General features: G+C 43.5%; 1 protein-coding gene across 2 annotated transcripts in view; it reads left to right on the top strand.

Moving 5' to 3' along the window:
• Nucleotides 1–2598: 2598 nt before the first annotated feature.
• SERTAD2 (SERTA domain containing 2) overlaps nt 2599–22813 on the top strand; it is a 78806-nt gene continuing 58591 nt past the window's right edge. For both annotated transcript variants that reach the window (XM_066316476.1, XM_066316473.1), the window contains exon 1: nt 2599–2917. The gene's annotated coding sequence lies outside the window, so the exon portion shown is untranslated. The remainder of the gene's footprint in view (nt 2918–22813) is intronic.

The raw sequence follows: 22813 nt of genomic DNA, 5'->3' as shown, positions 1-22813 counted from the left end.
TCTTCATCTCTGTGTAGAGACTCTTATACTAAGACCTGTTTTTTGTAGTAAAAGCATAAAACAGCTAATAGACTTTTGTAAGATAATAACAGAATAAAGGACTACATTGGTTTTTCACAGGCTGAAAAAATACTATTTTGTTTGCTTTAAGAAATTGTTCCATCAACAGACTGCTGTAAATACAGATTTTTTTTTTTTTTTCTCTCATTTCCACATCCACAGTAATTGAAAAGCTTCACCATCACGTTAAGCAGGCAGGCCACGTTTTCAAACTTTTCTCTGTAGCTGTGAAATTGAGGCTTGAAAAGTAAAAGCCTTCATACAACTGCTTCCCTGCCAGAGCCTGGCCCTGAAAAAAACCCTGCTGCATATTGGGAAAGCTGCAGTGCCGTGATGATATGAAATATTCCCTCAGCTGCTGTCTCTGGAAGTGTGTGCAAAGCCCCCGTGGAAGGCTGTGCAGGAGCACGGGATGATTGCTTCTAGATTTTCACCAGCCAGAAACAATCGTGCCCAAACTCACGAGCTCAATTCCTGTCTCAGCTCTGTCAGATTGTTGCTGTTAAAGAAGGTACAGCTACAAAAAGACGATTGTCTGCCCTGAGATTCCCACCCTTTTCAGTTCTTTGAAGAAGTGTGTGCATATGTATATATATTCTTTCCCATCTATCAGTGAATGGTCAATGCTCTGTTCATTCTGTTTGCCAAATTGCACAGGACCTGATGCAAAGCTCTCTGTAGTGTGGCCTTCAGAAGTCTCCAAGCATGAGTCAGGCTGAGCACTGCTGAAGACTGCAGAACCCTGCAAGTATTTTAACCTCTTGCTAATGGAAAAAAAAAAAAAAAAAAAAAGACACATCCTAAATTCTCTGCTTCTGCTATCAATTCAAAGGTGGGAGTCACTTATAAACATCCTTCCTTATTCCCAATGATTGGTTGAAAGGAAAACCTTACTCCCAACATATTTTTTTTTAATTATTATTTTTTTATTCTGACAGGATGGCTTTAATGGTTTTATCCTCTCCTCCTTTCACATTACAGCAATTTGTGCACTGTCCATCCTGGATTTCTTGCAAGACACCATGGCAAGGCTGGCAGAATGGGGCCTTCGATGCTAAGACACAAATCTGAGAACCTTTTTTTGTTTTGTTGTTTTGGTGTATGGTTTAACAACACCTGCTTCAAATGAGGAACTGTGAAATCTCCCCTCCAACTCCCTTGGATTTCAATAAAAGCAAGCAGGAAAAAAACCTGCAATTAGTCCCACCATTTCTGAAGTGAAAAACATGAAGAAATTATTGCAGGTTACCATTTCTCAGTTCTTCAATTACTGTGGGTGTGAAAATAATAAAAAAAAAAAAATCTGTATTTACAGCAGTCTGTTGATGGAACAAGTTTTTAAAGCAAACATAATTTTGTATTTTTCAGCCTGTGAAAACGCCGATGTAGTCCTTTATTCTGTTATCTCATAATCTTACAAAAGTCTATCAGCTCTTCTATGCTTTTGCTGCAAAAAACCAGGTCTTAGTACTAGAGTTTATATGTAGAGACGAAGAGGTGAAACACAATTTGAGTATCCCATTTCCTTCACGGGGATTAAAATGTTGGTGAGCTTCCAGCATTTGTTGGAAACTCCTGGGCATTACTTCCTCCTCGTGCCCCAAAGAAATTCCTCCAGTATTAATCATTTGTGATAACGGCGTCGCTTTTTTAACACCACCGACGCTGCCCCTACTTGTCAATTCCCGCCCTCCTCTCAGCAGCAGGAGAGGAGGAACTGCGCTGCCGGTGCTACTGCTTTCATTTCTATTTTATTTTATTTTTCATTCACCTGGTCAAATTCTGACACCGTGCCGGATCCTGGGATGCGCTTTGTTCTCTAAAAATCTGTCAGAATTAGGGAACAACTAAGAAGCTGAGCCGTGACACCTGTCAAAGACAGGCGACTCGCAGTTTCCCACTTCCAGAGCCCGGTGTCCCGGGGGAAGCCGAGGCTCTCGCAGCCCCCTCCTCAAGCTTTCCACCGCCGCCAGCGGGGCCTCCCCGGCTTTTCCGCTCCCTTTCCTCCCGCGGGAAACGACCTTGGCGGCGCCGGGGCCAGCCCCGATCCGCCCCGGCCGCCTCCCGCTCGGCAGGCGGCTCCGGGCGAGCCCTTCCCCTCCCCGGGGTCTCGGAGGCGCCGGCCCCGCCTCGCCCGCCGAGGTTCCGCCGCCTCCGCTCCCTGCGTGACCATCTCCCCGCCGCGCCCCCGCGCGCTTCCCATTGGCCGCCCGCGCCGTCCATCAACTCCTCTCTAGCTGCTGATTGGTTGTCGCCGGGCCGGCGCGCGGGTCCCGCCCCGCGGGGCTCCCCCCGGCCCTCCCCGGCACTTGGCGGCGGAGTGTCCTCAGAAGACTCGCTGGGCCGGAGTGGCCGCTCCGCCGCCGCCGGCCGGCGCGCGCTCCCATTGGCTGATCGCGCTGCCAATCCGCCGGGCCGCGGCTCGCCGTTGGCTGCCGGGCCGGCGAGGGGCGGGGCGCTCTCCCCGCCCCCGCCCGCGCGGTGCCGCCCTGTGACCAACTCCCGTGTGTGAGTCACGGCAGCGCCGTCAATGCCGTGTGCGGGCGGGCGGCGCTGCCTGGGCTGCCCCGGCCCCCCTCCCCCGGCACAGGGCTGGCGGGCCGCACTTGTCACCGTGTCACATCCTCCCCGCCGCCTGCCGACCCGGCTCACCCTCCTCAGCTCGGCCGCCGCCCGGGGCCGCCGCGGCGGCATGGGATAGAGCCGGGCACAGCCGCCCCCGCCGCTCGTTTTACATTGACCTCCCCGCGGTTTAAATCCCTCCCCCGCGTGTCCCTCCTCGCCCCCTCTCAGCGCCGAGCCCCCGCTCCCCCGGGCGCCTCCCTCGCCGGTCCTCGCCGCGGAGCCCCCGGAGCGGGTGAGTGCCGGGCACGGCCCTCCCGGGCTCGCTGAGGGGCTGGGGGTGCGGGGGGCTCGGGCCGGGCCAGCCCCGGCAACTGGAACAAACTTGGGGCATTCCCCTCACGGCGCAGCCTGGCGCTGCCCTCTCGGACTGCGAAAGAAGGCGGAGAAAAAAAAAATAGATATAGATATAACCCCCACGGCGTCGTTGCCAACTTCTAATCGTGCTGCCGGCACGGTTGTAATTTTGATTTTATTTTGTTTGGTTGTTTTGTTTTTTTTTTTTCCCCGCCCTGGTCGAGGCTGTGGTGATGGTTGACGTGAGGGTATCCTGAAAGGCGCCCGGCTCTGGCCACTCTGTCCGTCCTGGAAAAGCGGGGAAACCCACCTTTTGTATCTCTAGGTGCTCCATCCTCCTCCCACCCTGTCATCCCTGGATATTTCCCTGTTACCTGGGCTTCACTTGCCGTGGCAGGAACATGCGTGTTTGGAAAGGGGAAGCCGCGGTCCGCAGCGGGGAGTTTGGGTGTCTTGGCTTGGTGTTGGGAGCGCTTGATGTGAAATGCTTATGTCTCTGTTTCACTGCTATTGATTTTTATTTTTTTTTCCCTCCCCCTCTCCTTAATGTATTTTTAGAACGTGAGTGTGGTATACGTTCTCGTGTGCTGTGCCTACAGAGCAGCTAAAATCAAACAGAGGCATGGAAAACCCCAGCAAATACAGCAGTGCTTCCATGCACAGGGCGTCCAAAGCCTCGGTACTCTGCTGGGTTTATTAATATTAATTGCTCGATCTTTGTAATTTGTATCATCTGGAAATTAATTGCTGGATTGAAGGTTTACGAAACCTCACAGAGCTCCAAAAATCATCTATCTCAGGCATCCGAAAAAAAAAAAAAATCTACTGAACTTTTGTTAAGAGGAAAGGCCAGCATCATTCTGGGAATCCTGCACATAAAGTTTCTCTTTCTGAAGGCAAACACTTTTGCAAATAAGTCCTAGTCAAGTATGGCTTTACTCAGTGAGTACTCAAGTGTATGCAGAAGGTCAGCGAATTTCTAGAGAAAATTACATCTTTACTAAATTCTCTCTTGCTTTCATCTATAAATAGAAGGAGGGAAACAAAAATAAATTAGCTGTGATATTGACATGAAATTGAAAATCAGTCATTTTCCCAAGGGGCAACTTACCCAACATAACCTGAAAACTTCCTACATTTTGCTTTTGTGACGAGGGGTCTGCCGAACTGGTTTGTAACTTCGTCAACAGAGCGGATTTGCATTAATGCGAGGAGTAATCAAGAAACTCACGTTTCGAGAGAGAGGCCCGTGTAGTAATGACGTGCCAAGCTGTGAATCCTCCCCTCATCAGACCCAATTACACCACCCTTACTCACTCCAGAGTGCCACTTTACTGCGCAAGTGCTCCCTGCGATGCTTGTGTGACTACTTGTGTACTACAGTGCCAATCTGGGTGAGGAAGAGTGGCGCTTGGTTTGGTTGTTTTTATTTTTTTCCCTCTTTTATTACCTTTCCTTGAAATGACAACTTGTTGGATAACTATTTTTTTTCCCCCTTGGGCTGTGAAGAAAACTTCCGAGGATTAAATGTAAATCTGCTTTGTTAAGTGAAGGTACCAAAAACCTCCCCTGTGTAAGGCTACTGTTCTGCCAAGTGAAACGGGCAGGTAAGTTTTTTCTGTGTGTTTAGCTTTTCCTTTTGTCGCTACGGAAAGTAGGAAAAAGACTGTTGAAAAATTAATTATCTTGTCCTGAAATTCCTCTGCGCCTGTGGGATTCCATACTTATACGCTGGTGCTCAAGTTGGAGTTGTTTTCTTAATTCCCCTCTGTCTCTAGAGCCTCCCCCACTCCCCAAACATTCACATCGCATTGTTCAAGTGTTTGCTATTGAAATCACTGGCAGGAGCATCAGGCCCTGGGCTGGTTTTCTTTAAAGCAGTTGATAATGACTTGGATGTGATGTTGTAGAAAGATAATACTATCTGGTGTGTCCTTAGCTCATAGATCCACTGCCTTGCTACAACCTCACAAAAAAGCTCCGTGCTAAGCAAAGAAAATATGCCTAACAAAGCAGAATTGTCTTCTGCCTTTCTGTACTTATTCATAAATATCTCTTGGAAGTTTGTTTGATACTCCTTCGGAACAAGGCGAGATCCCTTCGTGTTTGTTTCATGTTTTCACTTCCTCGTATGACTGTGTTCATTGCTAAGCCTTTGTGTCACTGATTGAGATGTTATTGTAATTAACATTAATTATGCAAACTAGATTGTTTTTAGAGGCTCTCCAACTCTGCATTGATACTGTCAACTTGTTTGTTTGTTGAACAAAAAAAATCCACGCATTTCACCGTTCTCAGAGGAAACAGATTAACCGGTTCCAAGTTAATTCATGGGAAACCATAGCAAAATCAAGTTTTATTCGCTGAATCTTGATGGATGTGGTGAACCGAGTATGGTTGGATCTGAAATATCTAGGCAGGGCAAACAGGGGGAGCAGGATAGGGGACTCTAGGTACAGTCATTCGGGGAGGGTGTTTACACTGCAGAGCTCCATCACATTTTTTCCAGATAGACAGTACTAGATCAACTGGGCCGAATCCTGCCGTCCATAATTGAACAAAACTCTCGCTGAAATAAACTGGGGCTGCCTGCTTGAATTTGTTTGAGAAATGGAGAAAAATGGCAGAGTTTACTTCATTAATTATTTAGGACATTTTTTATTTTAGACTTGGAGGAGATATGTTCCTTAAATTTGGTTTAGAAGGTGTTCCAGGGTTGCCTTTTTAGAAGAAAAGCGTAAGAAAAACATCTTTGAAATATACATCCCTGTAGCAATGGTAACATTCTGTAACTTTTTTACAATGTTAGTTGTAGTGACATTCATGAAAGTCTCCATGTCTGTTTCCGAATCATCCTCTTGTAACCCTTCTGAGCTGTGAAGGACTTCAAAATTTCTCCCTGGAAGTCAAAATGGTTGCAATATCGATACGTTGTATTCTTGTGTACTCTTAGGAAGAAAAGTAACAGAGACAGGGAGAGTTTTAATGGGAATTGGTTGTCATGATATCACATCTGAAAATACATGCAGACTGGCAGATTATTCCCCGTCTTAAAAAAACAAGTGTCTCTAACTTCCCATCTAAATAGGCAAAATTTGGTTTGCAGTTTGCTTTGGGTAATGAAAGGTATTTTTTTTGTTTCTACTTTTGGTGCAGTGGTCCTCTGGAAAGTTAGAAACACTGCCCTGGGGCTCAGGGAAGTGGAGGGTGTATAATTATATGGGAAGGCTCCATAGCATCAGTGAATTAGCATTAGCAGCTGAGTGAGTTTGTTAAGCTGTAGAAGATGGCATTATGGAGATCAATAAAAAGCTGATTTCTTTTTTCTTATTGCAGATTCCACGTTAAAAGGGAAAGATGCTGTTTGTTTGCCTGCCTTTCACATAGGCTTGCCAAGCCATTAGTTGATTTGGAAAGGCAGGTTTTTCAGTTCTGGCAATCAGTAGTCAGGTTTGGTTTGTTTTGCTTCTTTAAAAACTCTTTTAAAATCTTTATTTATTAGATTGTCTTCCAGAAATCTCACTAACATCCTGGCCTGCAAGAGGCTTCATGTGTGTCTGTTTGTCAGCAGAGGCAAAAGGGAAGATCACTTATTTTTTGTATGACGTGCTGGTGCCGCATTGTTTGTTGTAGCCCCAATGCTCTATGTTCCTGTTTCTGGTTTAAATTAAATTCTCCCAAGGATTTGGAGGATACTAAATCTGCATTCAGAATAAAAGAGAAATAGTGACCTTAACTGTTTTCAGAGGGAATGATACTGAGCACTGTAAGATGTGCAATATGCATTGGCCTTTATTTCTTTGTCTCAAAGCTTCTCCTGCTTTTAATACCAGAGCGACAAGTATCCAGATCATTCATCACACTGAGCTCTTACAGAGACATGACAGACCAGCAGCCTTATGTTGCACGCTGTGGAACGTGTACCATGCATTAGGTTCTGATGATCTATATAAAACATTTTAATTGGGAGGAGCTGCAAATGGGAACGGCTGTCTTCTAATCCGAGGGCTTTGCTTTTCCTTCTCCTCTTCCCGATTCAAATTGGACTTAAATTCGGCATTAAATGATTCTGTTTTAATGTAGCTGGGTGCGGTGACTCTTGATGAAGTGATTTGTTCACTCTAAGGTCTACTTTTGGGGACCCCTTTGTGGTGGGTGCTAATTTGGGGGACTTTGTGAGACTGAGAAGGTCCAACCCTGCGGATTCCTTCCTTCTCTTCTGTGACCTGTGAGCAGCCTGTGGGACAGAGTTCGAGTCTCATGAGGCTTGTGGAGCATGTTCTTGTGTGAAGAGAAACAGTCCCAAATGCTGGGGGTGTGATGCAGATGACACTAAAGGTCGGTGGCTTGGGAAATTGGTTCTGTGGTTCACATTGACATTTCAGACGGAATTTTGATGGAGGTGTGGTGCCAAGTCCTGCCACCCAGATAAAACAGCAGCCTTACTCTTATCTCTTTGGTGACCCAAACCTGTTTTGCTGATCAACTGGCAAAATTATGTTTATAGTCTCCTTATGCTTTGTTTCTGCTAATCTCTAATTAAGTAGATCCAGGGAAGGCCAGCATGGTGCTTTTAGTGCTCAGCTACAGCTTAGAAATGACACTCTGCTTTCTAATGATTACAAGCAGGTGAAGTGACAGGAAGGGCAGAGATGTTGAAGTAATGTGATCTGCAATTAAATTCCTGATTCTCTAAAATATTTACCCACAGCTGTAGTGATCCACAGTACTTCATATCTGGCATTGGCCATGTGTGTCCAGTTAAAAAGCACAGAAATACAGGGGAGAGGGAAAGGAAAAAGGATAAAGAGATCTTAGCTGAACCAGAACAAAACCTCTTTAGCTCCTACCATTTAAAGTAGGGAGGAATCCCTAGAAACAACAAGGGTGAAGTCTCTCAAAACTGCAAAATTTTTAAAAATTTTTTAGTGATTGTGACTCTGAAAAAGCAGGTTCTAGATAAAGAAGGAATTGTAGTTACTCTGTGGTCTTGTCATAGCCTTGCTAATGTGGTTAAAGCATTGGTTCTGAAAACAAGTGCACTGAGAACTTGAAGTCTTTTTCTTAAAAATGTACACGTCTATATTCATGTCTTTTCTGTGGGGCAAAATAAAATACTGCTTGTTGGATTACCCAATTTCAGCATTGTTGTTAAAAAAAGGAACTCACCCTCTTTTCCACCTGTCAAATGAAGTCAGATATTCCTGTGGATGCCTTTGACTCTTTCGTCTTTTGTTTGTTTGTGTGTTATTGTCCCTTCTAAGAACCTTTTAATCACCTATCCTACTGAACTCCTGTTTTGGAATTGTTGTTTTGATTCCTTCCACTTCCTTCTAGGGTTGTTTTTTTTTTAAATTTAATTTAATTTTATTTTATTTGTTATTGTCCTTCCAGCCTTAATCAACTACCACTGTTGCTGCTTGCCTATAGAATTGCAAGGTCCATGTTGAAGTGTGTCATGCCTATAATATTTAGTGTCCTCTGTCCTTGGCAAGGGGAGGGTTTACCACTGCTGACCTGTAGCCCAGTGGAAAATGTGAAGGGAGAACCTGCTGGAGGTGTGACTTGAGTTGGTGCAATCATCTAGAAGGAGTCAAGGCCACAGCCAGAAATTATACCCAGGTGTCATCAGTTTTCAGACTTATGCCCTGTGCTGTAACAAAGCAGGGTTTTTGCTTCTTCTAGCCTTTGCAGAGCTCACATTTTTAAAAATTTCGTTTTTCTGCTTCTCTAAACTTGGCTGTCTTTTCTGGTTTTGTCTTTTCTTCTCTGTAATATGTGATAGCTATTAATGACCTCTCAAACTGCATCGCAGGGGTGTAAAAATCTAGTGTTTTCCTTCATCCTGTCTAGAATATTTGGCCAAACAAATTTAGGTCAGAATCAGGGTCTGTTGATTCAGCGTGCACCAAAAGGGTATGTGTTGAAGATACCAAAATATTGTTTTCAAAAATCAAACAAGATTTGTAAAATGAAAAAAGCTAACACTTGTTTTGAGGTGCAGTGTGAGAACTAAGGTGTCAAATGAGATAGGCAAAGATGCAACCTTTTTCAGAGAACTTTTAACTATTAAACCTTTTTAAAGGAGCACATCAGTTCTTTGCTGAACCTGCTCAACTGAAGGGAGGTGAGCAGCCCTCCTTCCTGTGACAGGGAACAGATGTGATGGTAAACTTTCAAAGCAGAGCTGAAGTCTTTAAACCTGGTGGTGGTGATGGTTGTTGCCTGATGTCAAGTGAAAGAAATAGTGGCAGATATGCAGTGGGAAAATGCCCAGGAACAGGCATTCAGCCAATCCAAGGAGGCTGTTTTAACTGTCCTTTGATTTGGAATATTTTAAATTTATTCTGTTCCCAGATATTTCAGTGCAAATTCTAGAAAAGGCACTTTCTGTCTTTTCAGATAGGCATGCTACAAAAATCTGCCAATCTTGAAAAATCCAAAAGAGGAAGGAGGTAGAAAAGTAAATCTCAGATACAGTTTTCTTCTGTCCCTCCTGCCATGTTCAAAATGATATCTCATCTTGTTCTTATCCTTGTTCAAAATAAAAGCTGTGATAATCCATTTCCTTTGCTGTGATAATCCCTTGCCCAAATGTCCTGGTGGCATAATTTGATTGTGGTGCTTGGACAGCTATCCTATCACTCCTACAAAGCAACAGTAATAGTTGTTACAAACAACAATATAATCCAAGAAATCCAGAGTTGAAGTGCTTACAGCAGGGACTAATTGCATGCTAGAGAGCATTACTGTATCTTCCTGATTGATGTCCCTCATAGGCCAAGACAGACTTGCAGATGAGTTCTTAACATATTATTTAACAAGATGGCAGTGCTCTGTGTTTAAATTGCTTGTTGTTGTGAGGTTTTTTTATTGCCCCTCCCCATTGTGGGGTTCAGAACCTCTTTATTACTTTTATGGGAAAGCCACAGATCCAGATTCCTTCTGGAACTATTGCAGCATGAGGGAACAAAGTGTAGAGATTTTTTTTTTCCAAGAGCTACTAAAGTAGCCTGTTCTCCTTGGGCAAGAAAAGTTAAGATTCCTTATAATTTCTGGGGCTATTGTGTGGTTTTTGTTTTATTTTTTCATTTTTCCTTTGCCTTTCTTTCCCACTTGAACCATGATTGTGAAGGAGCTGGAGCAATTACCCAGCCCATCTTACATCTTCCCATTCAAAGGAGGATGGAGTGGGAAAGGTGGTCTGCATTTGACTTCAGATATTGTCTCTATCCCCTTTGCCACCTCCAAGTCACACTATTTCAACCTAAAAAACCGCTGAGGAAAAATTCCTGCTTGAACACTTTTTCCTGGCTTTAATGAGAGATTTTTACAAAGAGAGGAAATAGTGTAGGTGAATGCATCTAGCACCCTTTAGGAAAGGGTCATCACCACAGGGATGGTGCTGAAAAAAAGATGCCAAATCCTCCCAGACCCTATACCAGGTTCTTTGAAAGGCTCCTGTGAAATAAAGAAGCTATATAGCCAGTATGCATGTATATTTCTGAAGGTTATGCTGGATTTCTGCCATGCCACAAACCCTGATTAGAATAATTTATAATAAAAAGTGAGGCATGGATTCCAGAAATGGATAACGTGATGGGGGGAAAGAGTGAGGTGAATAGCAGAGAAAGCAAATCTGAAGGTTTTCCTGGTCCACAGGAAGAAGCTGCAGTCCTAATTTTTGATGTCAGAGATGACTGTTACATGGTTGGCTTAATACTCATACTGTGCACTGCTGTTTGTTTGTTTATTTGCAGTAGGACTCAGGGATATTTCAGGTACTTTCCAGGTGCTTACAGATAATTTCTGCTCCAAGGACTTCACAAGTCAGAGAGGCCAGAGGAAAGTAAATGGGTGGGAATTGAGTGCTGAGAAGCAGAACGAGATTCACAGGATACAGGGCCCTTGAGAGCTGGGGAAGTGTGTGACAGAGGTGCTGTGCAGGTAAGATGAGGAGGAGGAGGATGCCTGCAGTGGCCTCCAGGAAAGAAACAGTACTTGGTGTGTCTGGAAAGAAAAGAGATCCTTTTCATTTTTTTCTGCATTGCAACTCAGTCTGTGGTCAGTTTAGAGCTCCTCACTCCTGATCCCTCTCTCTTGGATCCTTTCCCCAGATTTGTTATTGTGTGATATGTCAGTGGAGTTATTCTGTTGTGTTCTCTGCAGAGAAATGCTGTGAAAATGGGAGAGCAGGGGGATGAGGCACATGAGGTGTGTGCCTGCACTGTGAGGCTTGACATGGCCAGGGAGAAGTACCATTGGGGTTTTGTACAAACATCTTTGGGGCATGAGGTGTCACCGACTTCAGTTCATTTTTTTTTCTTTTTTTGCTGTGATTAAGGCCCTGAGCATGTCTGTAATGCAAAACAGAAAACATAAAGAAAATGTTTTCTCTTCTGCCATCATTCTAGCATGCTTATGTGTGTATGAATCATTCCTCCTCCATCTGGAAGGATGAGATGCAGAGCTCTTTTCTAAGGAGGTATCTAAAGTACATCCTCATAGCAGCCAGCAATTGGCATGACAAAAGGGTTATAGCAAGTGGCTGGCACTTTTCCCATCCATCTTGCCACTGGAAGGAAACATAATGCTTTTGCAATGTGCTTGTTCTTCAGGCACCAGTGTGCAGAGCCAGTCCTTGGGACATGCAAACGGAGCTGTTGCCTCTTGTTTCCTTTTGTTTGTGGTACCTCCTCAGCAGCACAAAAACTGGGAAGAGGGAATAACACTGATAAACTGTTTTCCTTGATTTAAGCATGACGTGGAGTGGATTGGAACAGTGAGGTGCTTGTGGAACATCCCCAGGTGTGGGAAGATGGAGCAGCAAGGCATCTGGCACTGCCAGTGTGACATCAAGTGTGGGAGAAGACTTTGTTTTGCTTCTAAACTTGTATGCCTTACAAAGAACAAGGAAAAACACAGTAGTATTGAGTGCACAGGGAATAAGGTTTGATTTTTTAAAAATGTCATCTGTTGTTCACGTCAACTTGGGTGTATTTTGTCTTTTGCTTGATTGGCAGGAAGGCCATGGCCCTGAATCAGTTAACTTAGTCTTAAGTGTTCCTGTGATGTCAAAAAAGGGTTTAATTGCAGTTTTTTGGGTGGGTTTTTTGTTGTTGTTGTTGAGGTTTGTTTGTTTGTTTGTTTGGGGGTTTTTGGGGTTTTTTTTGGTACAGGAGTGTTCAATGTGTTGTCAGAATAGGCAGTAGAAAGAAGGGCCCCTTAATCTCAGTGCTCAGCTTTAACAATTCTATTGTTACCTTTCTCTTTTGCTGACCATGACTGGGAATGTCCTTGTCTTGCAAGCAGTGGCCAGCTCTGTATGTAGTTCAAACCTAAACGTAGAAACTGGGTGTTCTTCTGCTGCAGCTCCTTGGGGCACTCTTGAAACTCACCAAATGCTTGCCCAAGGGATTGGACATATCTTTGCTGCTTCCCTCTTTTGAAGGGTGGTTGGAGATGAGGAAGGGGAGAGTCCAGGATTCATTGCCTGCCCTCAGGGTCTTTGGTGCAGTTATGAGCTTGTGTTTTGGACCAGTTGTTCTCAGAGCTGGGACCAGTGGCTTTTCTTCCTGTAGAGGGAATGCCTCTGCAGACAGGAAGAGCCTCTCTGCCTCTCATTCTTGCTCTGCTTTTTAAGCAGTGTCTGTTCAGCAAGGCAGGCTCATGTCATCTGCAGGAGCTGAGGGTCATCTCCACCTCACACTGGATAGTCTGGAGGTTTAGGGCACTGCTCCTGCAAGACCTCAGCTGACTTGGATCACAGTGGGAATGGCAGGGAGGAAATCCCCAGCCTGGCTTATTGGAGAGTGCCAGGTCCTGCTCTGCAGCATGGAGAATGCAGGCTGCTTAGTGCCTTGTTTATGAAGCACTTCAGCTTTTTGAAGGACAGGTTTTAGTGCACGGATGAAGAAACCTCCTTTCTGCTTCTTTGCAAAGGGTGGGTTCAAGGTGCAGCCCTGCTGTTGGCATCTCTTAGGAGCTGACTCTGCACAGTGACATGCTGACCTCAGGAGTTCAAAGTACTGTCCTGCTCCTTGATGTACTTTGGGTTTGGGGTAGAGAGAGATGGCTGGTGGGTCTGTAGGCTTTCTGCAGCAGGGCTCCTCTTCTGAGGTGAGAACAGCAGTGCCCCTTTTCTTTGGAGCTGTTGTGACTGCAGGCAGGGACTGTGAAACCCTCTGGTGCCACTGAACCTGAACACTGCGTATCTGTCTGCTGCCTCCCAAAGTGTTTTTGGGGGGCTGCTCTGCATCTAGGATGTGAAATGTTGTGAAAAGCCACTCCACCCTGGAGAGTGAAATACTCTTGTGTATTAGGGTACAATGTTGGACTTTGTATCGAGAGCTTTTCTTTGACTATGTCTCAAGCTTCTGTGTGTATCTTTTTTCTGACACATGACAGCCCGGAGAAGACCCTTCAGGCAGGGAGGGATGCTTTGTTACTTTCTTTAGCTTCATAATTGCTGTTTATACTATAGTGCAATAAACACAATTAGCTTTTTTTACTTATTTCCGGGTGTGTGCTTGCATGTGAAAAAAATTGGATATGTTAACTCTGTCATCTTTCTTACCTGTGCCTGAGATATTATCTGATTATGATCTTTCCTGATAGTAACAGCTTTGGAAAGAAATAACACTCCCTATGCTTTTGACTTCAGTATGCAGCACAGTGGTAACAGGGATGAGGGGTGTTACATTCAGTCTCTTGAAAACTGGCTTCTGCATCCTGCAGAGCACTGTCAGCAGGTGGAGGATGTTCACATTGCACACTTCACCTGCAGTGTCCAGCTCCATGTGTATAAATCCAGTTTTGCTTTTCTCTGTCTCACAGTCAGCCTGGGGACCCCTGAGGCAGAAGAATTGCTCTGCCATGTGTGTATGGCTACACTCAGCAGGTGTAGCTTGTCCTGTAAAGTGCTCGGTATTTCCTAGCCCGAGTCAGCTGTGGGTATTTCCACTTGTTGAGAGGCAGAAGACCAGGTTCCCATGACCTAAATTGTGCCTAAGGGTCTGTGCTTAAAGGCCAGGAGTCAGATGGAAGGAAATAAAAGATACGGTGACCTAGGTGCAATTTAGGACATGTGAATCTGGCTCCTCTTCTCCTGAAATACCAGTGTGCCAGAAGCATCTGCTGTAGGAAGCTGCTAGGAACAGGCCAGGCCAGTGACCATATTTCACTTTCCAAAGTATTTCTAAAATCCCAAACTAGACTTTGCACCTTTAACCAATTAGAATTCTCAAGCCAATCCCTTCAATGTTAGGCAGAGCAAAGAATCTGATCCAAGCAGCGCTGCTCATTACTGGAAAGGTCCTGACATCTCACTTCACCCTCTGGAGAGTAACTGGAGGGGTGGGGAGAGGCCTGGAGCTGTGCTAGTACATGTGTTGTTTTCTGCCTCTGGGGATTTTTGCTGTTGTGCATTCTCCTGTTTTTCCATCTCACACAAAATCTGAAAGCTTGTGTTGCAGCTGTGGCCTGGAAGGAGCAGTCAGTGCTCTGTTACCCATCAGCACCAGACAGACCTGGTGATGAGTGAGGGGGAATTTGGGGCTCTCAGGGATGCTGAGGTTGCTTTGCAGCCTTTGTGCCGTGGGGGACTGAGCCCTCTTGGGTTTGCTTGTGGCCAAAAAGAGTGTGATCTCCCACTGTGTTGGCCCTGGTAATCTCTGACTATCAGTCATCCTCTTCTCGTTTGGAAGAACTTTGACTTAATGAGAGATACATCAGCTTGAGTAATTTCTATTTGAGGATATTAAGCTCTGTGAATACTGAAGAGTATCGTAGCCTAAGCTTTTGAGCACTTCTGAGTGTAATGCAGGGCTGTTCTTGGAATGATTTGTTTCAACTATAGGGCCAGTTTAAATAGAACTATTTAAGTATATGTTGCTGTTCATCATACATCAAAAAGTGGAATTCAGTGAATAATGAGTTACCACGGGGCACCACAATGAGATAAGAACTCATCATAGCTTTGCAATAAATGGCAATGTCATTAAAAGAAAAAAAAAGACTTTTTGTCTATAAGCTTAATTGGAAAAGCTAGAAGTCTTGAGTGGAGATTTTTAGCATGCTGTCCAACTGAAATATATTGTAATAAGAGCAAATTTATGTGTGCAGAGGGTGTCCAAGATTTTGATTGCTGCATGAGACACATGGCTTTGGGGTATTTTCCTGTGTATGCCTTTTGTGTAGGTAAGTGACAGTACCTGGTTTCTGGTCCTGGAGGGAAAATGTACTCCCTTATTATTGAGCAGCTTTCCAAGATGCACTAGTTATCATTAAAACTCAGCAGTAGACCACAGAGCTGTATTTAGCAGGTGGAGGATTTATTTTCCCTAAACTTTTAATGACAATGACTTGCAGTTATGTCATGCTGTAGTTTTCAAGTGTGCAAGGCAGTTTGGCTCATTTATGTTCCCATTCAGGTTCCTAATGTGCTCACAGAAGCAGCTGCTCTCTGGGATTGCTGATCATATGGAATATGGTGAGGATGACCAGCCCTTGGTGTGTACAGGGATATCAGGCACTCCCTCTTTTCACTGAGTTTTTGCAGCAAAGCCACTGTGCTCAAATTTCCCTGTCTGCAGAATGTGGCTCCACCCTGCAGTTTATAAAATATTTTAAGTAAAAAGCTTTAAGGGGAACGATGTGCAAGATCCATGTCACTTTTCTTCCCTTTGTGGTGCTTGTTTTAAGTTATTGCTTTTAGCAAGTGGAATCATTGTACCACAGTGGTCTCGGGGATAGTTAGCAGGACACCACGATCTGCCCATCTGCAGCAGCTCTGCTGGAAAGGGCTCATCTGCAGGAGCCCTTGTTTGCACTTAAGGATGAAATGCAATTGAGCATCTGGTGAAGTCTGCTTCATGGTAGAAATTAACTATAAATATATACCTGGGGATTTTTTAATCATTAGTCTTAAATCGATTATTTTACCAGTTGTAGGAGTCCAAAAAACTGCTTTTTCTTCTGTAGGAAAAATATCAATTTGGTGGGCAAATACAATGCTGCAGGTAAGATGTGGCAACAATAATGCATGAAGAGCAGTGTGAGGAAAAAGACAACTTCCTGCTCTGTGGTGTTCCTGATTTTTCTTCCTCCTAATTACACGGAGCTGGAAGAGTGAGCTGGTAGGATATGAATGTTGCCATCCAATAATAAGAGTTGTGGTCATGGGTGCCATGCAAGCCTGAAGCTTCAAGAGACTATGATGTGTTTTGGGGGACAGACCAGGAATAATTCAGGCCTGCATATGGTTTTCTCTGCTGGAAAGGTAAGTTAAGTGAATGTCTGCAAAGCTAGTGCCCAAAGCTGGAGTTGTGCTCCCTATTCCAGTTAAACCAATGTGTAAACAAACCTGTTCACTTGATGTTCCCATTAATTTGGACTGCTTACCTTTCCAGTTTTTCTAGCTTGTGATTTGAGCAGAATGAGCCAGTAGGGAAAAATGTCAATCTGAAACTGGCTTGGCTTGTCTCTGGCTCTCCCCAGAAAGCCAGTTCCTTTTCTACCACCAAAACAGGGCCTGGCTCCATAGCTGTTGTTCAGGACACCTGAGACAGCAAGATCATCTGCCACTGCTTAGAAAAGGACAGCAAGGAAAAACTTTCATTCCTTTGCCAGCCCCTTCTGCATCTTTGTACCTGCTAAGGCCTTTCTCTACTGAACAAATGGTGTAGCAGCTGTGGCTTGAAAATCTCTGGGGCTTTCCCCTCACCCTGGGGTATTTTGCTGTGTCCAGCCTTGGCACCTTTACAGGCACAGGCAGCAGAAGCTGTGTGTGGGGCCAGTGTCACATCTGTGCTCAGCATCATCTCAGCTCAGATCTGCTCTGCCTGTGCCTCCTTCCAGCACAGCCACACTGTACAAAGCAGGCTGCCCCTCTGGGAAGACAAGTTGTGCCATTTTTCTGACTTGATGCTGTTGAACCTCTTGTCCCTGAAGAAGGGAATACCACGAGGAAGCCTTTCCTTTTCAATGGGGAACCAAAACTTGGGTTACTGAGGGATCTCTGGGACCAATTGAAGTAGGTTTTCCCACTGCGTGTGTGAGAGGGAATGGTAAGGAGGAGGCTGGATTCTCAGTGCAGCATTTAATTTGATTGTGTAACTCCAGTGCATCATGCTCATGACGTGGGTTTCTGACTTCACCAAGAGCCACTGAAGGTGCAAAGCCCTTCTCTGTCCTCTCTGTTCCAGGAAGTCAAGACAAGCTTCTGGGTAAGCAGTTTACAAGTCCACAGAGTCCCTTTGGTGTTTTGATGCCTGTAGAAAGAATAGTTGGCAGTAGAAGTAATTTTCTGGCTTTTGTTGCTGACTGTGAGAAAAAAATAGTCAGCTTTCTTGACCTGCAGTGATGCCAAGGCTGTGTGCAGGTTGGAGACTGCAGCCAGTGGTCTTTCCCTGGTGCCTTGGGTCTTTGGAAAGAGATTTTATTGGTATTGAAGTAGACCTTAACCTTCCATGGGATCTGGTTGACTTCAGAGGTCTGCAGTTGAGATCTGAGGGCTGCCTTCTGGTCAACTCACTTCACCATCAATTTTTATATAGTTCTGCGTGGGGCAGTGGGAGAGATTTTGATGTTCTATATTCTCATACATCACTCCATGCTTTGGTATGCTGCCTGTGTGTCAGTGAGTACAGCTGGAATGCTACCCAAAGTGTATCCTTTTATCCCCTTAATAGTGCTAGAAGCCAGTCTCGTTTTGCCAGACAAAATTAAATGATACCTGTGAATCCCAAACCCCAAGATTTACTGTGGGCTTCAGTGGGAGAAATGAAGTAGATTTTAAGCTCCCCAAAAGTTGTTTGAATGCTCTGTGAGGAATACCACCTGAGAAAGGGGTATTCTTGGTTCTTTAGAGAGAACAAGAGATCAGCTGAGACCATTTTCTCTAGCCTTACATAGCAGTGTAAAAATAATTCACGGGAATTTTATTTTTGACTAATTAACAAGTTGAGGAGTAGTAATAGAAGTTATCAGAGCTGTGATTAACTGTGTTGCTTTTGATATTGTGGCTGAATCAAAAATGAGGATTGGTTTGACCTGAAACACGAAATGTTTCTTTTGCTAACATGAAAAATTAAGATTTTGGCTAGTCCTAAACCCAAGTATTTTGGATTGTCTAAAGTCCTTTAGGTTAAAGTGATTGAAAACAGTTTTCTAGTTTCAGGGAAACTATAATCTTTATGGCTATTCACTGAATTCAAATTTATTTCAGTCCTCTTGGATCCACATTTTGCTGAATATAACATGGGAGAGGGAAAGAGTGCTGCAGTCCCCCCAGAATGTCTCCTGTATCATGAGAATGGAATCACAATTGTTCAGCTCCCTTTTTTCAAAGCACTGCTGCACACATCTCTGTGATAGTCCTCCAGACCAAAAAACTTCCCAGAACTGATAACAGACAGACAAAACTGAGAGTCTGTCATGTGAGAAACAGAGCTTTTTTTTTTTATTTTATTTTATTTTTTATTTTCCAAAGAGCAGTGTGCATGTAGAAGGCAAGTGAAAATTATTCCCTAATGACAAAGCAGTAAAATTGCTAAAGAGCACAGCCAAACAAAGGTCAAACTGCAGTGTGAATGGAGACAGAGGCTAAACCTATTTGCAATACATACAGAGTGCAGTGTGAAATGTAGGTAACCAGCCCAGGGAATATTACCATGCATAGATAATCCGTATATGTGTAGATAATATGTGCAGTTGTACTTTCTGAAAGCCTGTCATCAGAACAGATTGCAAAGCAGGGAATGCACACAGGAGTTCAAAAAGATGTAGCTGCAGAACATAATACTGAGGTCACCACAGAAACAGAGCACAAGAAGCATGTCAAGGAAGAGTGGATTAAGGAAGTTGTGTGAGATATTGATATAGGTCCTGGCATTCCAACAGTGTGTTTATGACCCATGCTGCACCCCCCTTTTCCCTGAGATTTGAAGGAAAAGGTGAAAGTCTTAAAAGTAAGAATTGACAATTCAATGTAGTTATCAACCAAGTTATTCACATTTGGTTCTGGTGTACAGAAATAAATGCTATTTTGAACTGTTGTCTGTATACAGGAGGTCTAGATGAGGCCACCTTGAGAGTGTGGTTACATGGGGAAGGTACTGAGATGAGGAGGCTTCCAAAAGAGGAAATTGTGTCTAGACTTCAAAATGCCAGTTCTCAGTTTTGTTTTAGGTGGTGATATCCTGTCTGGTATCTTTGAGGAGAAATAATTGAGAGGAAACAGTCAGTGACATGTAAAGAGGTGGTATGTATCATTTCAGAGTAAAAGTTCCTAAACTTTTGTATTGAAATTTGTCACCAACTCACAAGATTTGTCACTCTAGAAAGGCAGCATGTATTTTATTGTCTGCTAGAGTATCAATTTAATACCACTGGCCAGGAGTGATGGAAGGTGTTTTTGTGAAGGCTGTCTGCAGTGTCTCAACTAACCTGCATGCTGTAGTCAGTGTGCTTTCTTCATGAATTTTTATGTTAAAGGTTAAATATTTTGGCTTCTTTCATGTTTTAGCTGGATTCTCAGCTTGGTGTGTTTATAGATAATTTGATAAATGTAAGTAAAATATAGAAAATTGAACCTACAGAGTAAAGGTCACTGTTTCTGATAGATCCTTATTTTTGATTCAAATTAAGTTTCCCCACTTTTGTGCATTTTCTATGTGCACTCTACTTCTGATGTTGAGGGGGGATCTCAAGCTCAGTACTTCCCTAAATGAAGAGGAAAACAGTTATTTATGCTGTTTGTGGTTAACCTACAGAGCAGTATTAATGCTCTGCAAAACCTCTTCAGATAATTGACTCGATAGAAACTTTTGAAAAATTATTTACATTTAAAAGAAAAGTTCCATGGGAAGAGAGGACTAGATGGAGTTAAAATCAGGAGGGTGAGTTGGTGTGTAGATGAAAATCCTTTTTCTAATACATTAATGGAAAGTAAGAAGGCAGAGGACTGTGTATTTAGGTGCTAAGGGGAAGAAGCCATTAAGTGGAACCAAAAATCTTCAATACAATTAATTCTTTCACTCAGATGACAGTGGCAGTCCACGCTTCGATGCAAATACTGGAAACTTCACCTGAGGTGCCAATAATTGCTTTTAGTATTCCTCAAATCCAAGTGTGCTGGAGTGTTTTCCCAGGCAGAAATGGCAGTGTAATACTTAAAACTTGAAATGGAACCTTACAGCCATGGAGATAATTACATTTGTACCATATAAAAGTTGTGCTCGAAAACAGGATTTGATGCCATTGTGTAAAATGTGTTCCTTTACAGAGAATAATGTAAATGAATGAAAGTTACGAAAAGTTCACACGTGATTGCATTTCTTCCCTTTGTGTTTGGTTGGTTGGTTTTCCTCTGGACAATTAATGATTTAGAATATTTGGATACAAAAAATTCAATTAAGTAGTTGTACTTATACCTGATTCTGGGCTTTCATAGTCTTAGAAGAGGAAGGCAATGAAGTTACTCTGAAAACTTACACAGTCCTTGTAAAATTTGGCTATTTCTTCTATTCTGTCAAGTATTTAAATTTTTACCTCAATCCTTTTATGGGTGGACAGGCATTAGGGGTTTTTAAAATTATTTGACTACATAAACTTCTTTGCAGGGATTTTAGGGGTACCCTAAGCTTTTAATTGTGTTTTCATCCATACTAGGACAGCTCTTATAAGAAAACTGGCGGTGTTTCCCTCTCTGTCCTTTTGTATTTCTCAGAGAGGATGAAGTGCTGTATTTATTTTTTCTCTTGTTTTTATTTCTGGTATCTGAGTGGAAACTAAAAGCCAATCGCTTTTCCCCCCACATTTGTGTGTGCCCACGAGCAGACAGGCGTGCACGCTCTCCGCATGCACGCAAGCACACACAAGGAATTTCTTGCTTGTGCACAGCCAAAAGAGGCTGGACGAGGCTGTCTTCAGCTCAGTGGAAATTGGCACCATCCCATCTCCAGTAAACAACAGCCTGACGTCAGCTCAGGCAGCGGTGATAGCAGCAGAACTTGAGAGATTTTTCAACTGGCCGAGCTGTTGAAAGGCTATCGCTGGCTTTGATAATCTCTGGCTGCACTTGAGAGGGTTTGGTGCAAAGGTGGGGGGAGGAATGGTTGGTTAATGACAGAAATAATAGAGCAATTCCTGATAACTTCATACGGGGTGGAGAGGTGATTTTTAAGTCTTACACCAAAGGGTATTTTGATTCCCAGCCCATCAGCTGCAGTCGTTCTCTCCAGGTTCTGAAATCCTGGCTGCTCTGTAGAATTCACATTCATGCCCTGTTGGAAGTTGGAGAACAATTAAAGTGCAGTAGAACAGTCAATCAAGCAGATGATGAAATTTGACTTTCCTAATGTGTTGAATTAAGCACTTTCATTATGATTTCAATTCCTGATGTTTGCTTTATTCATTTGTAGATGTAGTTCAAAGAACCTGAGCCTGGAAATGCCAAGATTTTTGCTGGTTTCTGTATATTCCAGTTCTCTTAGTAGGATACAAGTCATTGAGGCCCCACATTGTGGCCACAACACCCAGAAAAGGCTTATTGAAAGATGCTTGGGTATTCATCATTATCAAATTAGGCTAGAATAAAGGGACTGTTTTGTGGGACTGGTTTCAGATAAGGCCTTCAGAAAAGTAGCTTTTTTCCTGAAATACTGCAAACTCCTTACTGCAAAGTTAGTGAAGACTATTGCATTTCTGAAACAGAGCCACTATGACTTAAATTTAATTACAGCTGGTTCTCCTCATAACCAGACAGTTGAAAGAGACTTTTCTATTGTTCAGTTCTTCTGCTGAAAACACATTTCCATTATGAACTTAGGATCTTCCTATGCCAAAATCAACAGTTAAAAATGAATGGTTTGCTCTGGTAACAGGAAAAACAAACATGAAAATCATTGTGTTGTGTGACAGAAAATCAGAATGTTAAAGTAAAAGAAGGTGATAAACCTACTAGAATAACTATCTGATGGGCTGTTCTTGAATCCAAGACACTTCCAAGCAAGGATTTCAAGGATATAAATAATAGTGCATCAATTTCTGCTTTGTTTCTTGTATGGCTGCAAAGATAGCAAAAAGTTCATGTTCCATTTAGGTCCTGTCACCAGGGATTTAAGAGTTTTGTGAAACCCTGGAAAGGAATGTGAATATCTGCCAATATTAACATTTTCTAATGTACACATTTTTACATCTGCTTTTAGGGTACATTCAGACTAGGTTAATCATAAAATCTGTCTTTGCAGGGAGGGACAAGAATGCAAGAGGGAAAGAAAAATTGGACTCTTTCTAGGACTGTGTCTGTGCTATGAGTAGTTTTTGAGCCTTTTGATCAACATAAGTCTTGAAAGTTCACAGCTTCTGTCAAAGTGGGCAAGAGAGTGAGGACTTGTCTTCTTGGTGAATTCAAAGTCATCAAAAGCAGGTACAGGATAGTTCTGTGTGTCTCATAATGATACAACTGGCTTTGCTGATCTTGCAGAGGGGAAGGAAGGGGTGAGCAGCAGGTCTTTAAAAAACAGGGAAGTCCTGGCTTTCTGTGAGTCTGACTGTCCTTGGAGACTTGTGTGGCTGCTTGACATCCTGCTCCCCAGAGGGGCTGGCATGTGGCAGGGCCTGACTGCACTTGATTGATGAGAAAAGCCCAATTCTGGAAGAGAGCAAAAGCCAAGCTGTCAGAAAGCTTGTGCTTGAGAGCTTACAGTAGCAGAATAGTTGACAGCTCAGGTAAGGAATTTGTTCAAGAGAAGTTAGCTGGAGCAAAACTCTCAAACTTATTACACTTCAGGGCCCAAATGCAACTCCAGTATCACAGCTTTGGCCCTGTGCA

This window comes from Sylvia atricapilla, chromosome 3 (assembly GCF_009819655.1).
Source record: "Sylvia atricapilla isolate bSylAtr1 chromosome 3, bSylAtr1.pri, whole genome shotgun sequence".
NCBI lineage: Eukaryota > Metazoa > Chordata > Aves > Passeriformes > Sylviidae > Sylvia > Sylvia atricapilla.
This window is presented reverse-complemented; position numbering and strand designations above follow the sequence as displayed.